Below are 25,548 nucleotides of genomic sequence, written 5' to 3'. Positions count from 1 at the left end.
CCAATCTGATATATTTCTGTGATGGAATGACTGGCTGGGTGGATGAGGGGAGAACAGTGGACGTTGTGTCCCTTGACTTCAGCAAGGCTTTTGACACTGTCTCCCAGAACATCCTTCTACATAAGCTCAGGAAGTGTGGGTTAGACGAGTGGACAGTGAGGTGGATTGAGAACTGGCTGAAAGGCAGAGCTCGGAGGGTCGTCAGCAGTGGCATGGAGTCTAGCTGGAGGCCTGTGGCAAGTGGAGTTCCCCAGGGCTCAGTACTGGGTCCCATTCTGTTCAACTTCTTCATCAATGACCTGGATGAGGGGACAGAGTGCCTCCTCAGCAAGTTTGCWGATGATMSCAAGCTGGGAGGAGTGGCTGACACACCTGAGGGCTGTGCTGCCATTCAGAGAGACCTGAACAGGCTGGAGAGCTGGGCAGAGAGGAACCTCCTGAGGTTCAACAAGGGCAAGTGCAGAGTTCTGCACCTAGGGAGAAATAACCCCATGCACAAGTACAAGCTGGGGGCTGACCTTCTGGAGAGCAGCTCTGCAGAGAAGGACCCGGGAGTGCTGGTGGATGACAAGATGACCATGAGGCAGCAATGTGCCCTTGTGGGCAGGAAGGCCAATGGTCTCCTGGGGTGCATTGGGAAGAGTGTTGCCAGCAGGTAGAGGGAGGTGATCCTGAACCTCTACTCAGCTCTGGGGAGGCCTCATCTCGAGTACTGTGTCCAGTTGTGGGCTCCCCAGGACAAGAGAGACATGGAGCTGCTGGAGAGAGTCCAGCGTAGGGCTACAAAGATGATCAGAGGGCAGGAGCACCTGTCCTACGAGGAACGGTTGCGAGAACTGGGCCTCTTCAGCCTGGGAAAGAGAAGACTGAGGGGGAATCTGATCAATGTGTGCAAGTACCTGAAGGGAGGGTGTCAAGGGGACAGGGACAAACTCTTTTCAGTGGTGCCATGTGACAGAACAAGAGGCAATGGGCAGAAATTGAAGCACAGGAAGCTCCATCTGAATGTGAGGGGGAATTTCTTCGCTGTGAGAGTGATGGAGCACTGGCAGAGGTTGCCCAGAGAGGTTGTGGAGTCTCCTTCTCTGGAGATCTTCAAGGGTTGCCTGGATGTAACCCTGTCTAACATGCTCTAGGTGACCCTGCTGAGCAGGGAGGTAGGACTAGATGATCTCCAGAGGTCCCTTCCAACCTTACTGATTCTGTGATTATATATATATATATATGTATATATATAATTTTTTAACTAATTTCATAAAATTCTTTATGTTTGATAYATATTTTTATATGATGATGGTAATGACCCTCCAGAAATGTGTCAAGCAGCAGTATCTCTCCAACGCAGCCTCCTGTAGGATGGTAAGAGGCCAGAGCCCAGAGGGCACAACTCTACTAAAACTGGGAGAGATTGCTATTTTTGACTCTTCCAACCTTATTTAAGTATTTACTTTCTAACCTGAGCCTGTGCTGATCTTTCTATTCACCTACAATTTCAGGCCTAATTGACCACTAAAACTGTCTGCATTGTGCAAAGCTCTGTATGAGAAACCATGGCAAACTCTGAGCAAGCAGGAGCATCCCCRTTGCTCCACATTGTTCCACAGCAACATGGAAAAAAACTGCTGYGAGTTTTGGGAACACCATAACGTTAGCATGGTGCTGACAGGTCTATTTGAAGGATTTTTACACTGTCCTGCACTGATCAGCAGAAAGATGCCCAAGCTACACATGTAAAACAGGTGTAGCTTTTGGTTCAGATATCATCTAGAACAAACTGTCACTCACCCATGTTCACTAGACCAGTTGCTGGCCGTCAGCCCTGAAAAGGGCAACCGAAGAGGTCAGTGAGGCAGTTAGGAGAAAATGAGATACATCTGTGTCTCACTAGTGGGTCAGGCTGCCTGCAGGCCAGAGAGGGCAGCTGGGAGTGAGCATCAGTCTGCTCCAAACCAGGAAAAACAAAMCGCTTCTGTCCCACAAAAACTTACCCTCGCCTCCATGTAGATATCCCCTAGGAAAGAAAAGTCTGGATAAGAAAGTTTCATTGCACCTCCTGAAAGTCAACATTCTTAATCTATATTAGACTATACAGGAGAGTGAACTGTTTGCAAAAGCCTTGCCCCCAGCTCCAGATAAACCTCCTGTACATCCCAGATCTCAGTCACTCACAATTACCAGTATAAGCCATGATTACARGGTCAAAGAACTAACCAGTCTAGCAGTAAAAGCTTGCTGGATCAAGCTCTCCTCTGGGAAAACCATTRAAAATACCTAAGTTCTTTTCAACTATCAGAAGTCTTCAAAATTCAGGTCTGTCAGTAATAAATAAATAATTAATAAGTGCAGAATGTGTCATTGTTTAAGATTCAAARAGATAGATATTAGAGTATCTAAAGAGTCAATCTAGTAAAAATGTTTTTCATGTAAAAGTAAGCCATTATTCTTCTTTAAAGTATTTTAGTAAAATTGTAGAAGACTTGAGTTATCTACTTTGTGAAAAAATTCAGATTAAAACTTTTTCATTTATTTTCTATTTAAATATTTTTCATATTCTTTCCACTGCCATATTTCTTTCCACTTAAAGGTTTTGCCACAAAAAGTAATATTTTAAAAAGTCAATAACAGCTTTTACAAAATTTTACTGTTCTGAAAAAACACAAGAAAGAAGAAATTTTTCTGCAAAACAGACATGATGTTAAATTCTGAGCAGCTGTGATCCAAAGCAACACCTTGCAGACTGACAAGAAATTACAGCTAAGGAGTCAGCAGAACACAGGTGTAAAGGACTCCCTCAGTGGTGCACAACTAACTGAGATGTTTGCTGAGTATCTGAGTTTATTGGGAAGATGTCTTGGGAAGTCTTGCTGGCAGTCTTTTCTGTGAGTCTAAATGCAGTGTGATAGAAAAATCATGCTGGCGTGTTGAGCTTGAACCTTGCACTATGCCTGCCGTGACACATACCGTTATTATTACTTTTCTTTTTTTTTTCTCTGCATTAATGTAACCAAGATCGTAACAGCAGCATATGCACAACAAAGCTGCTAACTGAGGAAATATCAGGCTTACAGCATTTCTTTGCACCACAGTTGCTTATCAATGAAGCGTATATATAGTCTAATTAACATAACTGGAACGACTATAATTATGCTATCATTTTGTTTACTTTAGCACATTCTGTTGAGGTATACGGGTAGCAATATTTGTTATTGAAATATTTCCCCTTGCTACATCCAGGCTGTTTAATTATCCTGTTAGTCTATTTTATTGATGGTGTGATTTAGTTGCTTACAAGTGAGGAAAGTGTTAAAGTCCACAMACTCTTGGCTTACATATTCTTCTCTGTTTTGGATTTTGAACACAATCTGATAAAGCTTTGAGTAGTTCTTACTCCTGCAAATAAGTCAGTTCTGTTATAATTAATGCCACTATTTGCTTAAATAAGACTTTGGAGAATAGAAGCCTAAAAATAAAACTAATCAAGAACACACAGAGCCTTTCAGGCTTCCCGTCTGAGCGAGCACAATGCAGAAGTAAAGCTGCTGGATCRGGATAGCACTGCTAGAGAAAGGGAATGAAGGAGGATGATATCAATCATTTGCCTTCCCCTGGCTTATGCTGCACTTCCAAACTGAACTTGCATCTGTTTTTGGTAAAGGCAAGATTTATCTCCTGCAAAGTTTCCAAAGGCTTCTCATAGAAGCAGATCTTTGGTTACAGTGCAGGCAATAGGAGCTGGCTGRTGCTGCAACCTCATTTGGTGAGATCACCTCCTCTATACAGTCCTTGCAGTCCCAGTCATAACTGCAGTGCCAGGCAGCCAAGGTGGATTAACTTTAGTTTAGCTGCTACCAGAAGCAGCAAAGCAGGACTCAAGCTGCCAACACTCAGTGCAAGGACTGATGCTTGGCTCAGCTATTGGAGAGCTTGCATGGGCTTCCCCTTCACAGCTACAGTGGTGGTGTCACCATGCTGACCAGGTCCAGCTTGGCCTGAGCATCCTCAGGGCAGTACCATTGCATGGCAGGCTGCATGTGAACATAACTCCAGAGAAGCACCTGCAGCAGCTTATCCCTCTTGCCCTTGTGTTAGTGGATGAGGAACCTTCCTCCTCACTGGTGTGCATTTCTTGGGATCTGAGGAGGCGGAAATGCCTAGATTGCTATATCTATGTTGCCCTTCAACTTCCCTCACCTGTGTGCACTCTACACTGCAGGCACCTCCCAGCAGTGGTGGAAACCCTTCACTGATTTTCACTAGTAGAAGCGGGCACAAGCAGTTCATCTGACATGCACCTGGCTTCTTGGCTCCCTTGCATTTCACCAGGATTAAATGCCTCTTGCTTTATGATGATGGGCAAAACATTAATAAAGCAAGTCATGTTTATATGGCTATATGATTTCCATAATTAGGAATATCAAGAGTATATTTTAAGGTGGGAGTGTATAAATTAACATAGATATATTAAGACTTTCTGCAGTTTACCACACCTTTGGGTGYAGTCCAGGGCTTTTCTTCACATTAAAGGAATAACAAAGGTTCTCTCAGATCTTTTGCTGAGTTTGMTGACTGATTGTTAATACCATATTTTTGGCTTTTGTATGAAGAATAATTACTCTTGGTAATATTCTCGTTGGGCGAATATCTCTTATACTCAAGATAGCATCGTACTGTCACTAGTAACTGGGAATGAGTTTACYTCTTAAGCTGACACATACCACAGATGTAGTGTCTGCAGCATGTCACAGGGCAGAGGAGTCCACATCTTTCCAGGGATCTTCTGATAAAAAAAGGGCCTGAAATCTTCCCTCTCCTCTTTCTGCCAGCATTTTTACTCAAACATGATAAATCTATCTAATTTAAAGACACCAAATATAATGAGGGTGGGGAGTGCACAACTCATTTGCTGTTTTTTTTCTGAAATTGGAAACACACTATAGTCTAAAGACAAATAAATGAAGAGAAGGAATATTTCAGGCCTGCTTTTAGAGGATTCTCACTGTGTCTTTGCCACTTGCCTGAATTTTTTTACTACTCTTGGTCAGGCACCATGTGTAAATGAACACTACTTACATGCAAGCTCTCCCTTGGAGTTACATCATCTAGTCTTAAGAGAAATCCTAAGAGAAATCTCTTCTGGTTTAAACAACTTCCTAGTATTTTGTGTGTAAAAACAGTCATCTCATTAAGAAAAACGTGACTCAATATGTGGAACTTAATCATCTAACAGATGTTTTTATTTACTGGTTCTTATTTTTTATTTAAAATTGCTCACGGGGTTTTCTAGTCACTTGGATCTAATTTAAATGTGTAGACCTAAATCCATCTCTGACAATACATCATCAAAGTGACACAGATTTACATAAGAGATGAATTTGGTCTTTTTTTTTTTTTTTTTTTATCTCTCTTTCTGTAACACAACGACATCTACACTCCTGACCCCTGCCCATTCATGCAAATACAAAGAAGCGAGGACATTACCTATGGAGGCATGCATTACCTATGCATGCGCCTCTCTTTCCTTCTCTCTCACTGCCGTCCAAGGTGTTTCACATATTATAGCTATCTTTTTTTTCTCTTTTTCTTATRTAAGCACAGAAAAAGAGAGAGGACTGAGGCTTAGGGCCAAGGATCTCTACTTCCAGTGAAAGCAGTGAAAGCTGTGTCCTAACAAGAACTGCTGGACTGAATTGTTATCACAGGTGAAGCTACGCTTKATTTTTATCTGTCTCTTGCTCTCTTCCTCTGACATACCTGTGGCATTTGCTTTCTTACTGTAGCCCACTGATTGGTAACAGGGAGCTGAGAAGTATTTAATGGACTATAAAGAGCAGAGACAAAATATTGCAACACCCCTGCCAATGACATGTACCCTGGACTAGCTGATGCTTGCTTTCCACTTTTGTGCTCCTATTTCAGACATCACATATGCAAGTATCTTTCTGCTGTTTGGTAAATCACCCTTGAATYCTTACCCTTCCTATTCCCAGCTTGGCTTCTCTTAAGTATATTGTCAATCATGTTAGGTTTCCATAAATGTATGATGGTTTAGTGGTTTTTATACAAACTGACATCAGTATTACTTGTTAAAAATGTATGCTTTAATTTTCCACTGTGATTTCTTAAGTTCAGAAAGAGGAAGAGAAATCTCTTCTGGTTTAAACAACTTCCTAATATTTTGTGTGTAAAACCAGTCATCTCATTAAGAAATATGTGACTTGGAGTATGGTCATTYCATTGGTGTTGTGTGGCATGACAACATCTTCCTATTCAAATCCTTCGACAGTGACTGCAGCCACAAATCTGGCTTTTGTGCTATGGAGTGAGCACAACTAGATCATAAACACATTTCTGCAGCTGCTGAAGATCAGGAACTCCCAAGACCTCTTCCCATTCTTTATTGCACTTCAGTCATGGGCACAGACAACTTCAGATGGTTATGTAGTCTCTTTTCCTACATTCAGAGCTTGATATGATCTTATTGAATTGACTACCATGAGTACACATGTGTACTCACACTACATCACAGACATTGCAGACACAGGGCCTACCACCTTGGAGAACTGATGTGGGACCATCTCCCCTCCCACAGAGACAGAGTAGTTGTCCTGTTACGGCTGTCAGGAAGCAATACTGTGCTGTGAATCATCTTATCATTGCTATCCTCATCTGGGAAACAGGATTTTTCCCTTTRTTTATTTTTTGTGCTTGTCATTCAAATTCTTGTCTTCAACCCCCTTTTCCTTCTATTATACTTATACTTACCCTTCTATTATACTACCAAAAGCTTCAACTTCCATTGCCTTCTCTGTACAGTCCCTTTGCCTTCTTCCCCTGCTGTACAGCTCACATTTCCCTTGTACTGGGTTATCTGAACAGTTTATATTCGACTTTATAACAGTTTATATTCTCAACCACATGGCATTCGTGCAGCTGTACACCCCATTCAGGCTTGTTGCATATCCTTTTTGCTTACTCTATGTGCAGGTGACAGCAGTGTTGGCTGAAGGAGCCAACTGTTTCTGTCAAGAAGAGCAGTAGGTGTACGTTTGCTTGAACAAGCCTTAACTCCTGTAGTTGCTTACGTGTCCTTGGTGTGCTGAGTCTCCAGCCCGTTGGGGCATACTTATTTATGTTACTGGGAAAGAAGTTGTGAATTCCTTCCAAGGGTGGAATTTTTGAAAGTACCAGAATGAGAGAGGAGTGAAAGCAAGAGGCCAAGTCTTATCAAAGAGAGCCTGTTCTTCACAGCACACTCCATATTCGAGCAAGCAACATATGTGGTTCTGTGAGGCCCCCAGACAGAGTCCTGTCTACTGGTATGGTCCATGGGACAGTGCCTGCAATGAGGGCAAGGCAAAAGCAGGGCATAAGGGAAATAACTGCAGCCAATTGAAAATGCTGTGAGAATATCCACTACCTGATATGTGTTTCTAAGCTGGAATTGTGGTAGGGTATTGAAAGTCTTGAATAAAGAGCCTCAAGATCTCCAAATGACCATAAGTGGTGAAAGTTTGAATTGTTACCTGTGTACTTTCCAAGCCTTACATTTCCAACAAGACCATGCTGGCCACTGCATTTGTGGAGGTATTAATTCATGTACATTGCTACCACAGACTGCTGCCTTTGCAGAAGGTCATTATCATGTGGACAGTTTCCTTACCTGACTCAGTCATTTCCTAGCAGCAAAAAATGAATCCTTTTGCCAGACTGAAGTGTCTCCTGTAACCCCAAATTGAGACACATAACAAAACTATTGCATTTTTATTCAAAACAGCCATTGTTTATTTGTGTTGCTTTTATCAGCAAATTTCTTTCTTTTAAAATGTCCAACATGTGACAAGTCACACTGTAGTGCATTACTTGAGGCTGTATCTTTCATCTTTCATCAGAATGAGAAAACTTAACATGATCTGATACTTGCAACCTGCTTCAAACATGGAATGTAAAAGGTTTGAGATGCATCTTTCAGGGGAAACAGAGTTCATAGACTTGTTTTCCCTTTTATTGACATTTTAATGCTACTTTACTTTCAAACTGGAGTTGTTAGAGAAAACAAAGATAGTCAATGGGACTATTATTCATAATTTTAAAAATTCTCTCAACTTCCAGTTGTTTGCTTGATTTCTGCTTTATATTTTCACAACTTTCTAACTAAAAGAAAAAACTACCTGGTGACTGTCGGGAAGTTTTCCGACAAAGTAACAATTTTACTGAGGAAAGAATGGCTATAAGTTCTCTTAATAGTCGCTGATATAGAAAAAACAATTCTACATTTGATAGATGAAGGTGTGCATGGTTAAACCCTGCATGATCAGTCTCTAATGTTAGAAGACAATTTAAATTCCCTGCTTCAAAGGCAAACATAGCAACTGTACCATAAAAGATGAACACACCTGCCCCACAACAATGAGAAAAAAACAAAACAAAACAAAAATATCCAAATTATTACATTAGCTTCTATTTATCACCTTTTTTTCAATTAACTTACATTTAAAATAAAAATTTCATAGTAAAAATGAATATTTTGGTAGAAAAATAAAAAAGGAACATTTTAACATTTGAAGGATTTCTTTTTCCTAAAAAAAAAATACTTGTCAGGAATTTTTTTGTTGAAACATTTCTGAGCACATACTAGTTTTTGCCATGTCCTCTTTGCAAGTAATGATATAAGCACACTAGTACTTAAAGTCTGCCAGCAGAGATTTCTGCTTTCTGCCACAACACACATTTTATTTTCTTCAAGTCTATTAAGATGCAGTGCTTAGATGTTACAGCAAAAGATTATAGTCAAGTATGAATATAAACAGGTTCATGATTCACACTGGGCTACACTCTGATTCCTTTATTCCTGCTGAACTATCCTATTTCATCCCATGAGTGACCCCAGGTATTTTGGTGGGGTGGTTTGGGCTATGGGCTCATTTCATTGTAAGAGTAGGTCACAAATTCTAGTTTATGGAATTTTTCAGTGCGAGAAACTTTATTTTAATGGCACATTTCATCTGGTATAGATGCTAATATAACTGCAGCAAACTAATTCTGAATCATTTCAGATCTTAAGATTGCAATTTTAAAAGACATGTCCCGGTTCTTGTGCTGGAAGCACAAGCCTAATGCTGGAATTMCTGGGTAAAATTATATAACTCTTACATACAAAGTCAGATTACTGGATCATAATGGTTTTTTATGGTGTCAAAAAGTATTAAATTATAAATTTATCTTCTGTCTAGATACACAGCTCTGATCAAAAATAACTCTAAATTGGCATGAATTATTTTAGCTGTAATTGAAAAGACTTGTTTTTCGCCTGCATTGGAGTAGAAACAGATTCCAAGAATCCTCCTAACTTTCCTTCTAATATCTCAATTTACCAGTTCTTCTAATAGATGAGAACAATGAAATTCTAGAAAAACTATCCAAAAGATTATGCAAAAGGAAAAATGAAAAACGACTCCAAAACTCTAAAACCTCTTCTTAAACACAAGTCTAACTTTTAAATGCCACTCTGTCCTTTTTTGAAGTAATTTCAATGACACAATTGTTGGAAATAACAAGGAACTAGCCTCAGTATAAGAGTCAGCATTCAGTTTATTACTTAATAAAACAAAGGGTATATTTTTGTCTAGACTTCCTGAAGTTGCCTAAATGGTAGGTCAAAGCAAGCACTAATGTAAGGAGCAGAAGATTTGGGTCTGTATCTCACGGTTGGCTGTAAATGACTAGGGCTAGAATAGAAACATTTCCAAATGAAATGTTTTTGTTTCTAGAATGAAAATTTGTTATGTGCTTTAAGTTTGACAATGACAAAGTGCTTAGTGCTCTCTGTTGCTGGTCCAAGTTGTGAGGATAGAGGTAAATGGTATTTTCTGGTTCATCACTCTTTATATGTCTCCATTAAAATGGAAAACAAGGGTAAGTGCAATGGTCTTTTCCTAAGGTTAGCTATTCTTGCACTTAAATGAGATTTTCCATTGGCAAGCTGGCAGGATATTGAGTTTCATTCTGTATCTGCAGCCAACTGCTTGACTTAGTTATATAACTCAGAAAGTAATGACCGGTGTAACCCACTCATGTAAAAGAAAGCAGTACGTCAAGAACCTATTGTAAAGAAAGCTGTGATGCTACCATACGCAACAGGTCAAATCCATGAGCAACAGCTTAAGCTCTGTACAGCAAGCCAACATAAATCTTGGAAGTCAGCCAGACTCTTGCACTAAATTTTTCCAAAGCACGTGCCAGAAGGTGTCCGCTGTAATAGGCACCTAAGYAGAGATCCTGATTCACAGTGTTGCTAAGTGTTTTTAGTGCCAGCTCTCTTCATAGAAATAGCTACATAAGCCGTGGTGAAAATTACTTAATATATGGAGATTTCCCACAAAGCCCTGAGGAAGCCTCTGGGCGCTTCCCACTCCCTAACTGCACACTGATGAGTCTTCCTCCTTATCGCTGGTCACTGAAAGACCATTTATAACTCCTAAAATATCAACTCTTAAACAGTCTGTGCAGCTTCTGTGGTGGCACAACTGAACAGCAATGTGGATACAGCATACTTCTTAGAGCATCACAGCTCCATATTTTTCTGATTTGCCACCCTCTGGAAGACAAATGCTTTTATGCAAACTAATTGCATTCAAATCTTCCTTAATGCAAGTCAGGTTTAGGCAAAAGGCAGATAAAAGTATTAATTCAAAATAGACCATAAACAAATATTTATGCAAGGTATGRGTAGAATGAAAGAAAAAAACATACAATCTGTACACATAAAATTCTAATTTATGAGTTATTTCCTACTGTAGTCAGCTGACTTGCTAAAGATGCTTTAGTGCAAACTGCTTCAGCAGTTTTGTCTTCCTTCGTGCCCTCTGTGTCAGCTTGCACACCTGAGAGAGGAGCCTCCCTGGGCAAAGCACATCAGCTAAAAGCTGTCTCTGCTGTGGTTCTCAGGGGCTGCTCACATCAGGCTTTCCACTTTGGCAGTGTGGATTATTCCTAGGAAATTCTAACTAAAATCTCATTTCCATTCCTTTAACAAGATACACAACACACTACGGCTCTTTGTGAACCTTGATGAACTTTTCATTTGTTATCTGTGCACAATTTTATTCCAAAAACTAATTGAAAGTTCTAATCTTTTTAAGAGACAGTCACAGCAGTGTGCAAAAACCCTTGATAAAATATCTAAATAAATACATCAAGAAAAACAAGTAAATCCTGGTGACGATAAAATGCTAATCCAATAAACTAATCTGATCAAAGGATCAGTCTTGTAAAATCGATTACATTTGTCTTCAAACACATAGACAAGGTTCTTAGAAGAAATACGATCTCTGTAGGGATTAAACCACAAATTGATTTATGAATATACTCCCCTAAGAGAAAATAGAATATGATTGCTAAAGTATCTCCATCAATAACCAATGGGAATTTTGTCTCTTTTGTACAAGTTTAGTAACTCACTTGAAGATCTGTAAACAATGTTTCATGTACAGCATGTGATTTATAGCACACACTGTTTTGTCTTAATGCTTGTAAGGAGAACAACAGCAAGCTGCAAAACCTTCTGCTCCAGATCATTCCTTTAAAATAAATCCAGTTCAGATGCTCTGTGAAGACTGATATTTCAAAAAGATAACTGACAATTTATAAATCATCCTCCTTATTTTGCAAAGACACAGCACATCTGTAATACATATTTATTGCCCACTAATAATTGTGACAGTACTGCTTCATTGATTGTTTTATATCACGTACTTTTCATCTYACCAATGAGCCTTATAGAACAGAAAAAAAGGAGCATTTTCTCCCCTTCTTTTGCACACCTGGGAGATATTCTAGGATGAACCATTTCAAATATCTTCAAACATGGTATTGAACCAGCAGAAATTCAACATTTTCATTAGTTTATTAATGAAATCTATATAGTCATAATTTATATTTCATTCTCCTTTCAGACATCGACAACAAATATGAAAGCAGAGCAAAACAAAGAGGAAATACTTTGTTTCATAAAAATTATCAGTCAAAATGTTGAGTCACTTCAGTGTYGAAATTGGTAATTGTGTGACTTTGCATGCTTCCAGGACTTGTATAATTGTCAAAGTAATTTGATCATGGATGTTAGGAAAGTGCTGGGAATAGACTATAGTGAATGAACAAAGAGGAGATGGACTGTAATGAACAATGCTAAGGGGTTGGTGCATTTCCTTCCTGCATCTAGGCTATTCTGCCTGTTGAAATCCAGGCAAAATACATTACCTAGACTGACCTCAGAGAGGCTATTCTAGCCTCTCAGCCTTAGGAAATAAGACTATATAAACAGCATTTGAGTATGTCCCTAAGTTCTACTAGATGTGAGTCAAAGACAAGGCTGTTTTCCTCCAGCCATCCTGCCTGTGATAGTTTCTTCACCAGCATGTACTCTGGAGTTCACAGCTGTCTGCCAGGAAGGCTAAGTACAAAGCATGTGTTACTGAGGAGAGGACCTCTTCTCTGCCTTGTCACTTTTTTTTCTTTTGTCTAGTTCCATGTTTGACATAGCTTCTATGATAAAGGATGTCTCAGTTTGACTTCTTTTAAACTTATGTTCAGGTTTCTTTTGAGCCTTTGATTGTTGAAGCATATCAATCTTCATTAAAATCCTATATAGGGAGCCGAAAAAATAACATCCTAGGCAAAGAGATGTGGAACCGCATAAGAAATGTTGAATMTGTATACATTACTTTTCAATGCAGATATTAATCGTGGCTAACGGCTCTTGAGTCTACTGTTTCTCTCCACTGTGTAAAGCTGGCATACTTAAAAATGTCATTACAAGGGTTCTCTCTCTGTTCCTACCTAATATTGCTCATAAATCAAAATGCTGAAGATGTAATCATTGGCTTCATGTCACACTAAACATTCAAAATCATTATCCCAAAATCCTTTGGGAAAGCAGACAAGATGCTCTCAGTTCAGCTCCCCATAGGCTGCAGGTCAGTAGCACAAAGACGTAGCATATAATTGGACTCAAGTGGTAGTCTGAGCTCATATGAGGCCAAGGACAAATTAGTCCAAATCAGCTCTTACTTTAAAAAGAGACATTTCAAAATGGGCACAGTTCAGATTTGCAGCTGCCTGATCTATGGATCTAGCTTTAACACTTCCAGAAATAGAACAAAGAAGAATTTAGGTGTCTGCATATGACAGGAAACATCAGCCTTTTTTAATCCAGGGTATTTTTGTGAGCATTTTGGCTTCAGGATGAACTCTGAATTCTTGAATTAATACTGAAGAGTACAAAACTCAATTTTAAACTGTGGATTATAACAGGAAATGAAGTCCCAAATGAAAGCATCATGCAGATACTAGCTGTGAAATGTTTCCAGCAAATACCAGATATTACTTTTTAAGGTTATATGACATTTTGCAGATGCAGGAAATAATGAAATAGTCAGACATCTATTGTCAGCCAATTATGATAGAATGTATGCTAGAATACATGCAAATGCAAAAAGCACTGTCCTGGTATCAGCTTTAATATTGTATAAATGGTAGGTGTTTATTTTACTGAGGAGAATTTTAAATGGTTAAGCTATTGTGGTGAAGGATGGGAGAATATATCAGGAAAGGACCAGTCTATATTGATCCTGTTTCTTGTATTCTTCTCTAACTATCCAATACCAGCTTTAGCATGTAGTAGATTAATATTAAGAATCTTTCATCTGATTTGCAGCCACAAGTATGTTCCTAAAATTTAGGAGATAGAGGAGTTGTCTTGATTAGAATTTAAGTTCATGTTCATATCTTAACCCACTCTCACGATAACGTTGAACAAATTTCACATTTTGAATAGAAGAAACAAATATTTGCTTCCTAAAATAAGTGTTTGTTATGCATCAATAGTAGCACTTATGATGCATATTGGAAGGAGGACAAAGTGATTAAGACGCGAGACCAGGACTTAAAGGAATCTGCTTTCCAGCTTCACCAAAGACTTTCCTAGCAATACGAGATATGGCCTCCCACATGCCTCAATTTCTTTTCATATGTGAGGCTAATACTATCATTCCTTGTCAAAAAAGGAAGACAGTCTTATAGGTTTGTGATTCAGCCTAGGAAGAAACAGGAAGAAACAACGCACTGTGATTCTCACTCTCCAGTGTTGTCTTTGGAGCTTTGCATGGAGGTAGGAGAGATGAAAGCATCATCCAAATTGTGCTTTCTACTGCTGGAACAAAGGTAATGATGTCTGTCAGATTTAATAAAMCTCTTTGCCTGCCTTTACTCTCTTGTACTTGAAACACTGCAGCATTTTGTTTTCTTTGTAGTGTCTTGATGCAATACTTCTTCATTGGTTCAGTTTATGCTCAAAGAGATTTGGAATTGGAAATAACTTATAAGTGGCAAGTTTATTATTTGTCTCAAGGGCCTGACTCACAGAATCCCTGTCACATTCTCCCAGTGTGCTAACATTTCAGCTGAAGCATTGCAGCCGGTATGATAAAGCAGTGGCCATATTTATATATATATTGCTTTGTAGTGAGTAAGCAGTTCCTGCTGAAATGAAACTGGTGCAGCAGGAGGTGGCAGGTTCCAGTTTTGCCTTCAGAAAGGCAAAAGAGCTCCATCTGGCTGAGGGAGGAAAGACCAGCCAAGGACCCTCTGGGCAAGCTTCTTTTCCCACAGCCACAACGGTTAGGACAGGGGATACTGATTTGCCAGTACAGTACTTTGTAAGGCTAAGTCAGCAGGATGAAATTCTGGCATGGTAAAACCAATGGTGAGCTCTCATTGACTTCTGTGGTATCAGAATTTCATCCTCAAAAATACCACATTTTCCAGCAGCAACTGGAGCAGTTCTTTCACACACCTGCTCTGTAGTGGTACCAGCGTGTCAGTTGTACAATGATTCTGGGTACTGGTTATCTCCTGCAAGGTTGCCCTGAATCACCATGCTCTCTCTATGACCAATTTTTGCTTGTTTCCATCCTTTCCTGTCCTTACCATCTTTTTTTTTTTATTTTCCTTCTTTGAGTTCTTTCTCCTCTAATATTTCCCAACCCAGCTGTGAAGTCCGTGACCTTGAAAACAAAAAGCGAAGGAGCAATTCACTTGCCAGGTGCAAATACCTTGACAGATGCAGCATATAAACAAAGCTGTGAAGCCAGACAAACCTGTAATGTCTCCACACCAGAACCCCTCTCTCTTCCTTTGTCTGGTTTCGACACTGTATTTTTCTCCCTTGATTACATTATTCCTTTGTGAAGACTGTAACTCCTGGGTAAGTTGAGACCAYAGCTACTCTAGCCTCTGTAATAAGCATATCATACTAATGGTTTAATTTATGGGTTTTAATAGTATATTAACAATCCTATTCAATGTCAGCAGGGATTTATGGCAAGGATCCCTTGATCTTATAAAAAAACAGCCAAAACAACCCAAACCACCTCAAGAGTCTCTAACTCTYAGAAATCTCTAATACCATGTTGTCAATAGGGAGGATTAAGAGGGCACACCACACTGATACAAGATTCACAATAACGTTGCCCAGCRGCAATGAGACCTTCAAGGTTTCCAGTTCGGCTACTGCCTACTGGGGGCACCTCTTGTAAAAGCGAAGTTCAGAGTAGGTGTCCTTAGACCTATACTTTAAAAATGCAAAATTGAGCCTCAGAATACTTGAACATCAGCATCAAGTCCTCTAGCATAGAGGTAGCAGTAGATTTACAAGAATTTCTATATGTGACACAAACCACTAGAGGGAGGAAGAGGTCCACAGTGCCTGAGTAGCACTTTCCAAACGAGGCTTCACCATCTCCCCTAGTATCTATCTAGTGCAGGATGGACCTTGCCTTTTAATAGCAGATTGAGACTTCAATTTTGACCCTACTCAGAAGCCAAGTGAAGATGGCAGCCGTTCCCCATGGTCTCAAATGTTTGGCCCTCTGAAAACTTAAYAGGGAATTTTTCTTCAGTCCCAGCATCTCCTCCCACATGGATGCAATTTCTCAGCGCTGAGGCTGCAGGCCAGATGTGCATATCTCACGTGCTGAATGGAGCCCAGGAGCATGAGCTACGGCACCATATGTAAGTGGTGTTTTCCATACCTATCAAATGTCAGACCTCAGCTCAGATGCAGATGAAGCAAAATTCTACTACTGTAGCACAGTTCCCCTAATATTATGCTGCAGTGTGGAAGAGTTCTTCCTCCATATCATTAGCAACAGATGAGCTTTGTGCTTATTATAGGCCCCTGAGTACTTTGTAGCAAAAACATACCCAGAACAAAGTGTGTCTCCATTCCGCCTCAGCTGAGTTTTCACAAAGAATTTAATAAGGATTTATGGACTTTCAGAGATTGCTTTGAGCTTAGCCAAGGACTCTTTCTTTAATCAAACTTTTCCGTGGGGGCAGGGGAGGATGTGATTCTAAGGTTATAGAAACTGAAGCAATATCTCAGGTATCTCCAGCCTTACACAAAGTGCTACCAGCCCTTTAACTTACAGGAGAACAGACTTCATTTTTACACATCTCATCCAAAAAAGCTTTGCATGAGTAATAATACATTAGACTCAATAGGCTTAGGCTATTTTTCCTGTCCCTGGGCTATATTAYCGTTGGAAATAAAAAATTAAACCTGTAAAATTTCCATTTTTTAAAAAAAAAGAAAAAAAAAGATGTTGGGAGCAAATAGGTGGAAAATATTTTGTGTCATTGATTACTGATTAAACTACTAAAGATCACTTGGCTAATTGGAAATGGACAAGTACCAGAAGATAACTTCTACTCCTTCAAGCAGTCTGAATTACTGATAAGAAATATWACATTTGGGGATATGATAAACATTATTCTAGTGTGAGTAAAATGGATGTCATCCTTCTTGCTGAATTAATGTTTCAAGCATTTCAAAAAGCTTTTGAGTGAAGATACACAAGTTTCCCAAGTCACTTGAATAGAGGGATTGAAGTCAAACAGGAACAGTTTGGAGTCAGCATTTAACTGTGAAAAGTGTGCAGTTGGTTATTAAATATAGATATAGTAAGTGCTGCAGAAAGGACTAGTTTGATGGACCTTAGAAGTGGCAAACACTTCCAGCTTAGAATAAGCGTTCCAATTCTGTTTATTTTTGTCCACWTAGGTGGTGTTTACTGAACTCCTGAGCATTGTAACCTATTTCCAGCAAACTCTTTTCAATCAGACTACACCTTTTCTGAGGCTTAGCATGCAAAACTGGACACAAGATTCAAGATAAGTCATCAAAAATAGAGAAAAATAAMAAAATAATTATTCCACATGTCTAGCATACTTTTCTGTGTTTGTATTTGCTTTGGCTGGGATTCACTGCCCTCTTTTCTCTAYGGACCTGTTGTCCAGCTAACATTCTGTCTCCTTTATGCACATATCTGATTATGCCTACATGTGTTTTACTTACCCTGTTTAGCTTCATCCTGTTTATTTCAGAGCATTAAAAAAAATTATTAAAACCATTTGGAGTTTTCAGATTGTGTTATATGAGCTCCTCCAGCCACTATCCAAGTCTTTAGCAAAAATATTTGTGAAATAATGTCAGACCTGGGTCTGACCCCTACGGCAAAATGCTGGGTCAGTCCAATTGCCAAATGATTTTGGACTAAGCGTGAATCCCAAAACCCTTGGAGATGGAATCAACATGTAGTTGTGCTTTAATAAAAGAGATTAGAGTTTCCATAGTGGAGCACAACAGTTATTCAGTCCAATAGTATGTCCCTAACATTGTCTGGTTTCAAGGTAAGATTTAAGAAACTGCAGAATGGGCAGCTGTGGAACCAGGGAATATTATGATGTAACTAGAAAATTGTAGCTGACAGTAGGATAGAACATACTGCATTTCTGCCAGACAATATTATCTGGGATTCTGAGCAAGGAAGAGCGAATTAACTGAGACCTCTTTGCAAAGATAAATCGCATATCCAGTGAGAGAGGATGAATTTGTTTTTAAGCCTGCTCTGCTTTGTAGGGGGSTCTGAATACTGCATCTACCACAGACTTTTTTTTTTTACAGACCTTGAACAAATCAATTAATCTCTTTGAGTTTCAATTCTCTGTCTACAAAGTGAGGGTGATGGCTCTTCCTGATTCTGAGGGATACAGGCAATTGAGATGTCTGASGGGCTCCTTGACACTGTAAGTGCCAAGAAAAAAATAGCTCTAGAGAGGAAAGGATGAAGCCAGAAGGCATCAGAGATCAATAAAAGCCTTGATTATAATCTATTGTGTATCTGGTGAAACACCCACACCAAGTCAGAAGACACACTGCACAGCTTAGATAAGAGAAGCCAGGGAAGGCATAACCTACCTGCSCTAAAAATATAAAGGGTTAAAAACAGATGAGGAGAAAAAGGATTTTGCACACCTATTCAAGGCATTTGGATCTCATATGGAATGTTCACGCAAAGCGAAAGTTGCCAGTCATCAGTCATGAAACGTCAAATAAGAGACTACAACAGCTGAGTTCCTTTAAGGACACAGTCAAAATGGATTTAGAACCTAGATTAGGATTTTGGTGGAACTTAGACAGAAAAGTTTAAAACTGAAGTCCTGAGAATTCATTACAATTAACGTTGGAGGTGTACAAGGAATGAAATCCCGGGGAAGCTGAAGTTCTTTGTGCCTAACCAGAGCAACTCAGTTTAAGAAGCAGTGCAGCTCAGGACTTAGCTGATGCTTGAGTAGAAATGGACAAAAAACATTGAATCTTTTGCAAAACCAGAGGCGCTATCCAGAAACCCAGTATTATTACCTATAAGGGRCTGGCAGTATTCGTTGTGGCTGGAAGCAAGGATCTGTATCTTTCTCTAGCTTCCCTACTGTCCAGCTGATCTGATTGTCCAGGAGAAAAAGTCTCCTTCGGATCTGGAACTCTGTCCCAGAGCAGCAATTTTCCCTGCTGATCCTAACTGACCTTATTAGGGGGGCTTGAGGCATCTCACTCTSCCCCAGAAAATTTCTGGGGAGAGTAGGACACATCACTAGCTGTGGGGAAAGGAGTGTATTTTTCACAGAATCTTTAAGGCTGAAGGGATCTCTGGAGATCATCTAGTCCAATCCCCTTGCTCAACCACGGTCACCGAAAACATGTTAGACATGGTTGCATCCAGGCGGGCCTTGAAGATCTCCAGAGAAGGAGACTCCACAACCTCTCTGGGCAACCTCTGCCAGTGCTCCGTCACTCTCACAGTGAAGAAATCCCCCCTCACGTTCACTTCCTGTGCTTCAGTTTCTGCCCGTTGCCTCCTGTCCCATCACACGGGGCAACAGAAGAGTTTGTCCCCATCCCCTTGACACCCTCCCTTCAGGTACTTGTACACGTTGATCAGATCCCCCCTCAGTCTTCTCTTCCCCAGGCTGAAGAGNAGTAGGACACATCACTAGCTGTGGGGAAAGGAGTGTATTTTTCACAGAATCTTTAAGGCTGAAGGGATCTCTGGAGATCATCTAGTCCAATCCCCCTGCTCAACCACGGTCACCGAAAACATGTTAGACACAGTTGCATCCAGGCGGGCCTTGAAGATCTCCAGAGAAGGAGACTCCACAACCTCTCTGGGCAACCTGTGCCAGTGCTCCGTCACTCTCACAGCGAAGAAATTCCCCCTCATGTTCAGGCAGAACTTCCTGTGCTTCAATTTCTGCCCATTGCCTCTTGTCCCGTCACACGGGGCAACAGAAGAGTTTGTCCCCATCCCCTTGACACCCTCCCTTCAGGTACTTGTACACACTGATCAGATCCCCCCTCAGTCTTCTCTTTCCCAGGCTAAACAGGCCCAGCTCTCACAGCTGTTCCTCATGGGGCAGGTGCTCCAGCCCTCTGATCATCTTCGTAGCCCTACAGCTGGACTCTCTCCAGCAGCTCCATGTCTCTCTTGTACCAGGGAGCCCACAGCTGGACACAGTTCTCGAGATGAGGCCTCCCCAGGGCTGAGTAGAGGGGCAGGATCACCTCCCTCCACCTGCTGGCAACACTCTTCCTAATGCCCAGCCTGTCCAGGTCTCTCTGAATGGCAGCACAGCCCTCAGGTGGATCAGCCACTCCTCCCAGCTTGCTATCATCTGCAAACTCGCTGAGGATGCACTCTGTCCCCTCATCCAGGTCATTGATGAAGAAGTTGAACAGAATGGGACCCAGTACTGAGCCTTTGGGGACACCGCTTGCCACAAGCTTCCAACTGGACTCCATGCCACTGATGACGACCCTCTGAGCTCTGCCTTTCAGCCAGTTCTCAATCCACCTCACTGTCCACTCATCTAGTCCCCACTTCCTGAGCTTCTCTAGGAGGATGTTATGCGAGTGTCAAAAGCCTTGCTGAAGACAAGGTACACGACGTCCACTGCTCTGCCCTCATCTACCCAGCCAGTCATTCCATCAGAGAAGGCTATCAGATTGGTTAAGCAGGATTTCCCTTTGGTGAATCCATGCTGCCTGCTCCTGATCACCTTCTTATCCTCCATATGCTTGGAGATGACATCCAGAATGAGCTGTTCCATCCCCTTTCCAGGGATGAGGTGAGGCTGACCAGCCTGTAGTTGCCTGGGTCCTCCTTCTTGCCCTTCTTGAAGACTGGAGTGACATTGGCTTTCTTCCAGTCCTCAGGCACCTCTCCAGTTCTCCAGGACCTTTCAAAGATGATGGAGAGCAGCCTGGCAACAACATCCGCCAGCTCCCTCAGTACCCGTGGGTGCATCCCATCAAGGCCTATGGATTTGTGGATATCAGGCTTGCCCAGAAGGTCCTATCCTCCCCAACCAAAGGAAAGTCTTCCCTTCTCCAGAGTTTCTCTCTTGTCTCCTGGCTCGGGGATTCCTGAGAGCTGCCCTTAGCAGTGAAGACTGAAGCMAAGAAGGCATTCAGTAATTCTGCCTTCTCTGTATCCCTTGTCACCAGGGCCCCTGCCCCATTCAGTAGCGGGCCCACATTTTCCCTAGTCCTCCTCTTGCTGCTGATGTATCTGAAGAAGCCCTTCCTGTTGTCCTTGACATCCCTTGCCAGACTCCATTCCAACTGGGCCTTAGCCTTCCTTGCAGCATCTCTACATACTCTAACTGCATTCCTGTAAGTCTCCCAAGTGGCCTGTCCCCTCTTCCACATTCTATGTACTTTCTTCTTCTGTCTGAATTTGDCCAAGAGCTCCTTGCTCACCCATGCAGGTCTTCTGCCCCTTTTGCTGCACTTCTTACTCATAGGGATGCACCACTGTTGAGCTTGGAGGAAGTGATGCTTGAATACTAGCCAGCTCTCCTGGACCCCCTTTCCTTCTAGGGCCTTAACCCATGAGATTCCTCCAAGTAGGTCTCTGAAGAGCCCAAACTCCGCTCTCCTGAAGTCCGGGGTTGCAATCCTGCTTGTTGCCTTACTTCTTTCCTGCAGGATCCTGAACTCCACCATCTCGTGGTCACTGCAACCAAGGCTGCCCCCATTCACATCTCCAACCAGTCCTTCTTTGTTGGTCAGGACAAGGTCCAGCAGGACACCCTTCCTTGTAGGCCTCTCCACCATCTGTGTCAAGAAGTTATTCCCTTGACGCACCCTGTCTTAGGGACTGGAGCAGAAAGTGGGAATCAAAGTAGTTGTTACATCATTTGATCCTAACGTGGGATGTCTGTGTGGAGCAAAGAGGCAGAGGCACACTATGGGGGCCAGCAGTACAGGTTAGGACTAGGCTAGGCCATACAGACCAACACTAGTGGGKCACTGGATGAACATCATTGTCATGTGATATTACCAACATCAAATAAYTTTGATTTTTCTGTAGTGCGAATCATGTTTCTACCATATGCTGATACCAGCCATCACTGTGCTTAAGGCTGAAAGTATCTATGAACAATGAATTCCTTATGGTAAGTCTGTTTGAAGTGTTGGATTCAGTATGATTTCTCACAATGTCACACATGCTCACACACTCGCATGCATGCATGTGTATGCACACACCAGATTGAATTCATCACAAAATGTAGATAAAGCTTCTGTTTTCTTTGAATGTGGCTGAATGAGGAGAGGTTACCATTTGTGTAAGAGCCTAGCAAGTGGTTCATTCACAGTGAATGTGAACCATTTCCTCAGGTTCAATTCCTTTCTTTGCAGAGAAGCATCCAACCCAATCTCACTGTTTGGTAGACAGTGCTTTCTGGTGRGGAATGATTAGAGAGGAAGGGATGTGATGAGGTACTACAACAAAAATGATTTCCTTACAGGCTTAAAAGAAAAGACTTGCTTCTTTGGAGCAAGGGGAATAGGCTCCCTCTTTCAAGGGAACTGTTCAAGCAGTGACCTTGATCTACACCTCTACCTCACTGTGCCTATGTCCCTTTCATAGCTCTGTTTGCCTTGAATGTCCTTGTACAGGTGCAGCTACCTGATATTCTGCAACAAGTTTTGCACAAATGTGCACATCTCCTTCTGTATATGTCTGTCTGCTGAGCTTATGAAGCAAGAAAGTGAAAGAAGTTTATAAATTTGTTATTCCAGAGTAAAAACACAAGGAAGAATGGTGAGTTTATGTCTCTCTTCTTCTTRTACATTCACTGGGGACAATGAATCTGATCTTTAAGTAAAATGCACCATTTAAAATAATTCACCTCCTTTCTTCTGGAAACCATTTATTCTGGTTTTCTTGTTGTTGCTTTTATTTTCTCTTCCTCTTTGAACACAGTAGGTCTTATTTCTGACTTGCAGGAATGGTCATCTTCTCATCTCATTCTCATGGGGTCTCCCTGGATAGACAAGAAATGATGAACCGTGCATTCCTTCACTCTCCTGGTCCCCAGGGAAATAACTGTGGCCACAGATACAGAACAGAAAAAAATGAGTCAGCTGAGCTTTCCACCATTCTTTGTTTACACTTTTCATGGTTTCTTTTCTCTTCAATATTGCTTATGCACTTGTTCAGCCAGCAACACAGCTGGGTTCAAAGTCTTTACTCTCACTACCAGAGTTTTTTACCACAGCAAGATACAAGGTGTATGAATCTAGATAAAAAGATTAAAAAAAAAAAAAAGGATTACAGCCAAATGTTTGTCACTTGCAACACATTTTGGAACTGTTAGAATTATGATACAAAATACTGTTGTCAGTTAAGTCTGGATCAATCTAGAGTAATCTCATTGGTCTCAGAACAAYACTGAATTTACTCTTGATGACCACTAGTAGCTAAACTTCCTTTAAAAAGTGCCAAATATGAAATTAGAACGGTTACGATACAGTTTTTTACAGGGCACAAATAGAGCTACAGGACCTGAAAGAGAGTGTAGATTAGGGTGTAGATTTTGCAAAATAAGCTATGATAAAAACATTGGCATAGATTAGGAACATTTAAATGGTTTCAATGATCTTTACAAACTCAAATATTTGATGAGATTTAGCAGGATCTTTTTCCCCAAAGGAAAATGAATTTTCCCCAAAGGCAAAAGAACTCTTGGGAGAAAATGGAAAATGGATCTTTTCCTGATTTATGTTTGTCATTTATAATTCTTTTTGATTTCCTGAGACAAGACCATCCACCCAGAAACCAGAAATACTGCAATAAGATGGAAGCTTGCCAGTAGAATATAGAAGGAAAGAGAGGGATGCTTTAGCTGGCTTCTTGATATCAATGAGACAACAGCTCTGTATGGCTGTAGTAAAAGAAAACCAGACTGTAGGAGCTGAAACAGGGAACTGTTATGAGGTAACAGAATTTGAAGGTCCAAAATATCTTGTCATGTGTGTTTGATAACCAGTATGCTCTTAGGTAAAAAAAATTCCTCATCTCTTATTCTATCTATGCATCCAGCAGGTGGGGTCTGAGAGCTCTCATGGGCCTCATTGCAAAATATCAGTTTGTTGAGTCCTGGTACCATAGGTTTCAGTTCAGCGTCTAGCTATGTGGTGATGGCAAGATTTGGTGTTGTCAAATATCTACACAGGAAAAGTCTGTGACCATGCCTGCAGTTACACAGAAAACTCTGAAAACTGATTTGACACAAAGATGCCTGTCTGAGGCTGCATTAAGCCTGGAAAAAGTAACATTCACATGCCTAGACTGGGATGACACACCTGAGATGTGACAAAAGGTATTCCAATTAGTGGTTTCTGCTTGTGCAAAGAAATGTATGAAACTGTGTCCAAAAGAACCAGTAGGAAGCAGGTGCTTTTCTGACTACGGCTCATTGATCTACCAGAATTTAGTGGAACTTYGGCTGGACTCGATGAAGAATGTTGATGAAGTAAAGTCTTTGATGAGGCAGTTACCTTATCTCCTACGAAAATTAGTAGATATTTTATTTCTGTACAGGAAAGAGAACAGTTCTCAGCAACCATGCAGAGCAGGGGGGACTTGGGAATCTGCAGCCATTGTTCCTTCAAAAGCAGTAGATGGAGCTGTGGGAAACCTGACTTATGGAATCTATATTCTCTTAAAATGGTCCTAGGAAGAGGTGAATGGAAAACTGACGGGGTAACATCAGTGTCATTTTCTTGAATTTAGTCAAGGTTTTTCTTTGCTCCTYTCTTTAGTGAGAGATAAAAGCACTACATGATTTGCACATACACAGAAAAGCAGAGGTACCACGATGGACTTCATTGGCATAATGTGTCAGATTGCAGCAAAGATTTGTATTACAGGGAATTACTGCATCTRCAAGTCATTATTTCCAATGGAAATAATATGTAGCACCAAGAGCCACTGATGTTTCTCAAGGGGGACTGCAGGAGATCTCCTTTAATTAACTTGAGTCACTAGTGTGTGTAAGTAAATAAATCAATGAAATCTTGATCTTTTTAGAACTGAGTTGGTATAAGATGCCTTTATTGCCTCAGGAATCTCTCTTATATATCATTTCTTGGTAACTCAGATTGATTTGGCTATTCAGTGTGGAGCTATGAGTTTTATTATTCATGCCTGAGCATGTCGTCAGTAAGCAGAAAAAAAGAGAAGATGGACTTCATTAATGTTAGCACATGGTTTCAGTGGTTACATGTAGTTTGTTGACACCTGCTGTTCCTTGAAACCTGTTCTTTTTTGTTCTACATACAAGAACTATGCATTAAAGGGGAAAGTTAACACTAGAATTATGAGGAACTTTGTTTTAGGAGTCAGTAAGAGTGGCTAAAGGAAAGAAATATGAGCTTCAGTGAGAGTTTCTAACTGTGCTCTTGTTCCCAATGTGGGTTTTCAATTATGTTAATAGGATTAACTGTCTGCAAAGGGAGAAAAGGAAAAGGGGTCAGAAGGAAATAGAAGCAAATACACAGCACTAAAGGCTTGAGAAGGASCCTATGTTCTTCACTGGCAGTTTGTGACTGAGCAGGTAAATCACATTTCACAATATTGTTTCGAGTTCCCTGACTGGGTGAACACTGCCTAGTCAAAAGCCCWCCAAAATTCAGGCAGAAGACACTTTTTCACTCCTTGAACAATAAATGTCTGAGCTGGGTATGGAGCCATTCTCATACAGGACACAGCCAAAACACCTGCAAGAACTGAGAAACAATTCTATAGCTTTGTGCTTCAAATTTACATTCTCTGTGGAAGTCAAACATTTGCTAGCTAGTGACCACAA

Source organism: Rhea americana, unplaced genomic scaffold (genome assembly GCF_003343005.1).
Source record: "Rhea americana isolate MKP2758 unplaced genomic scaffold, rheAme1 scaffold_0, whole genome shotgun sequence".
Taxonomy (NCBI): Eukaryota; Metazoa; Chordata; class Aves; order Rheiformes; family Rheidae; genus Rhea; species Rhea americana.
The sequence above is the reverse complement of the archived record's forward strand: the minus strand, read 5'-3'. Positions refer to the sequence as shown.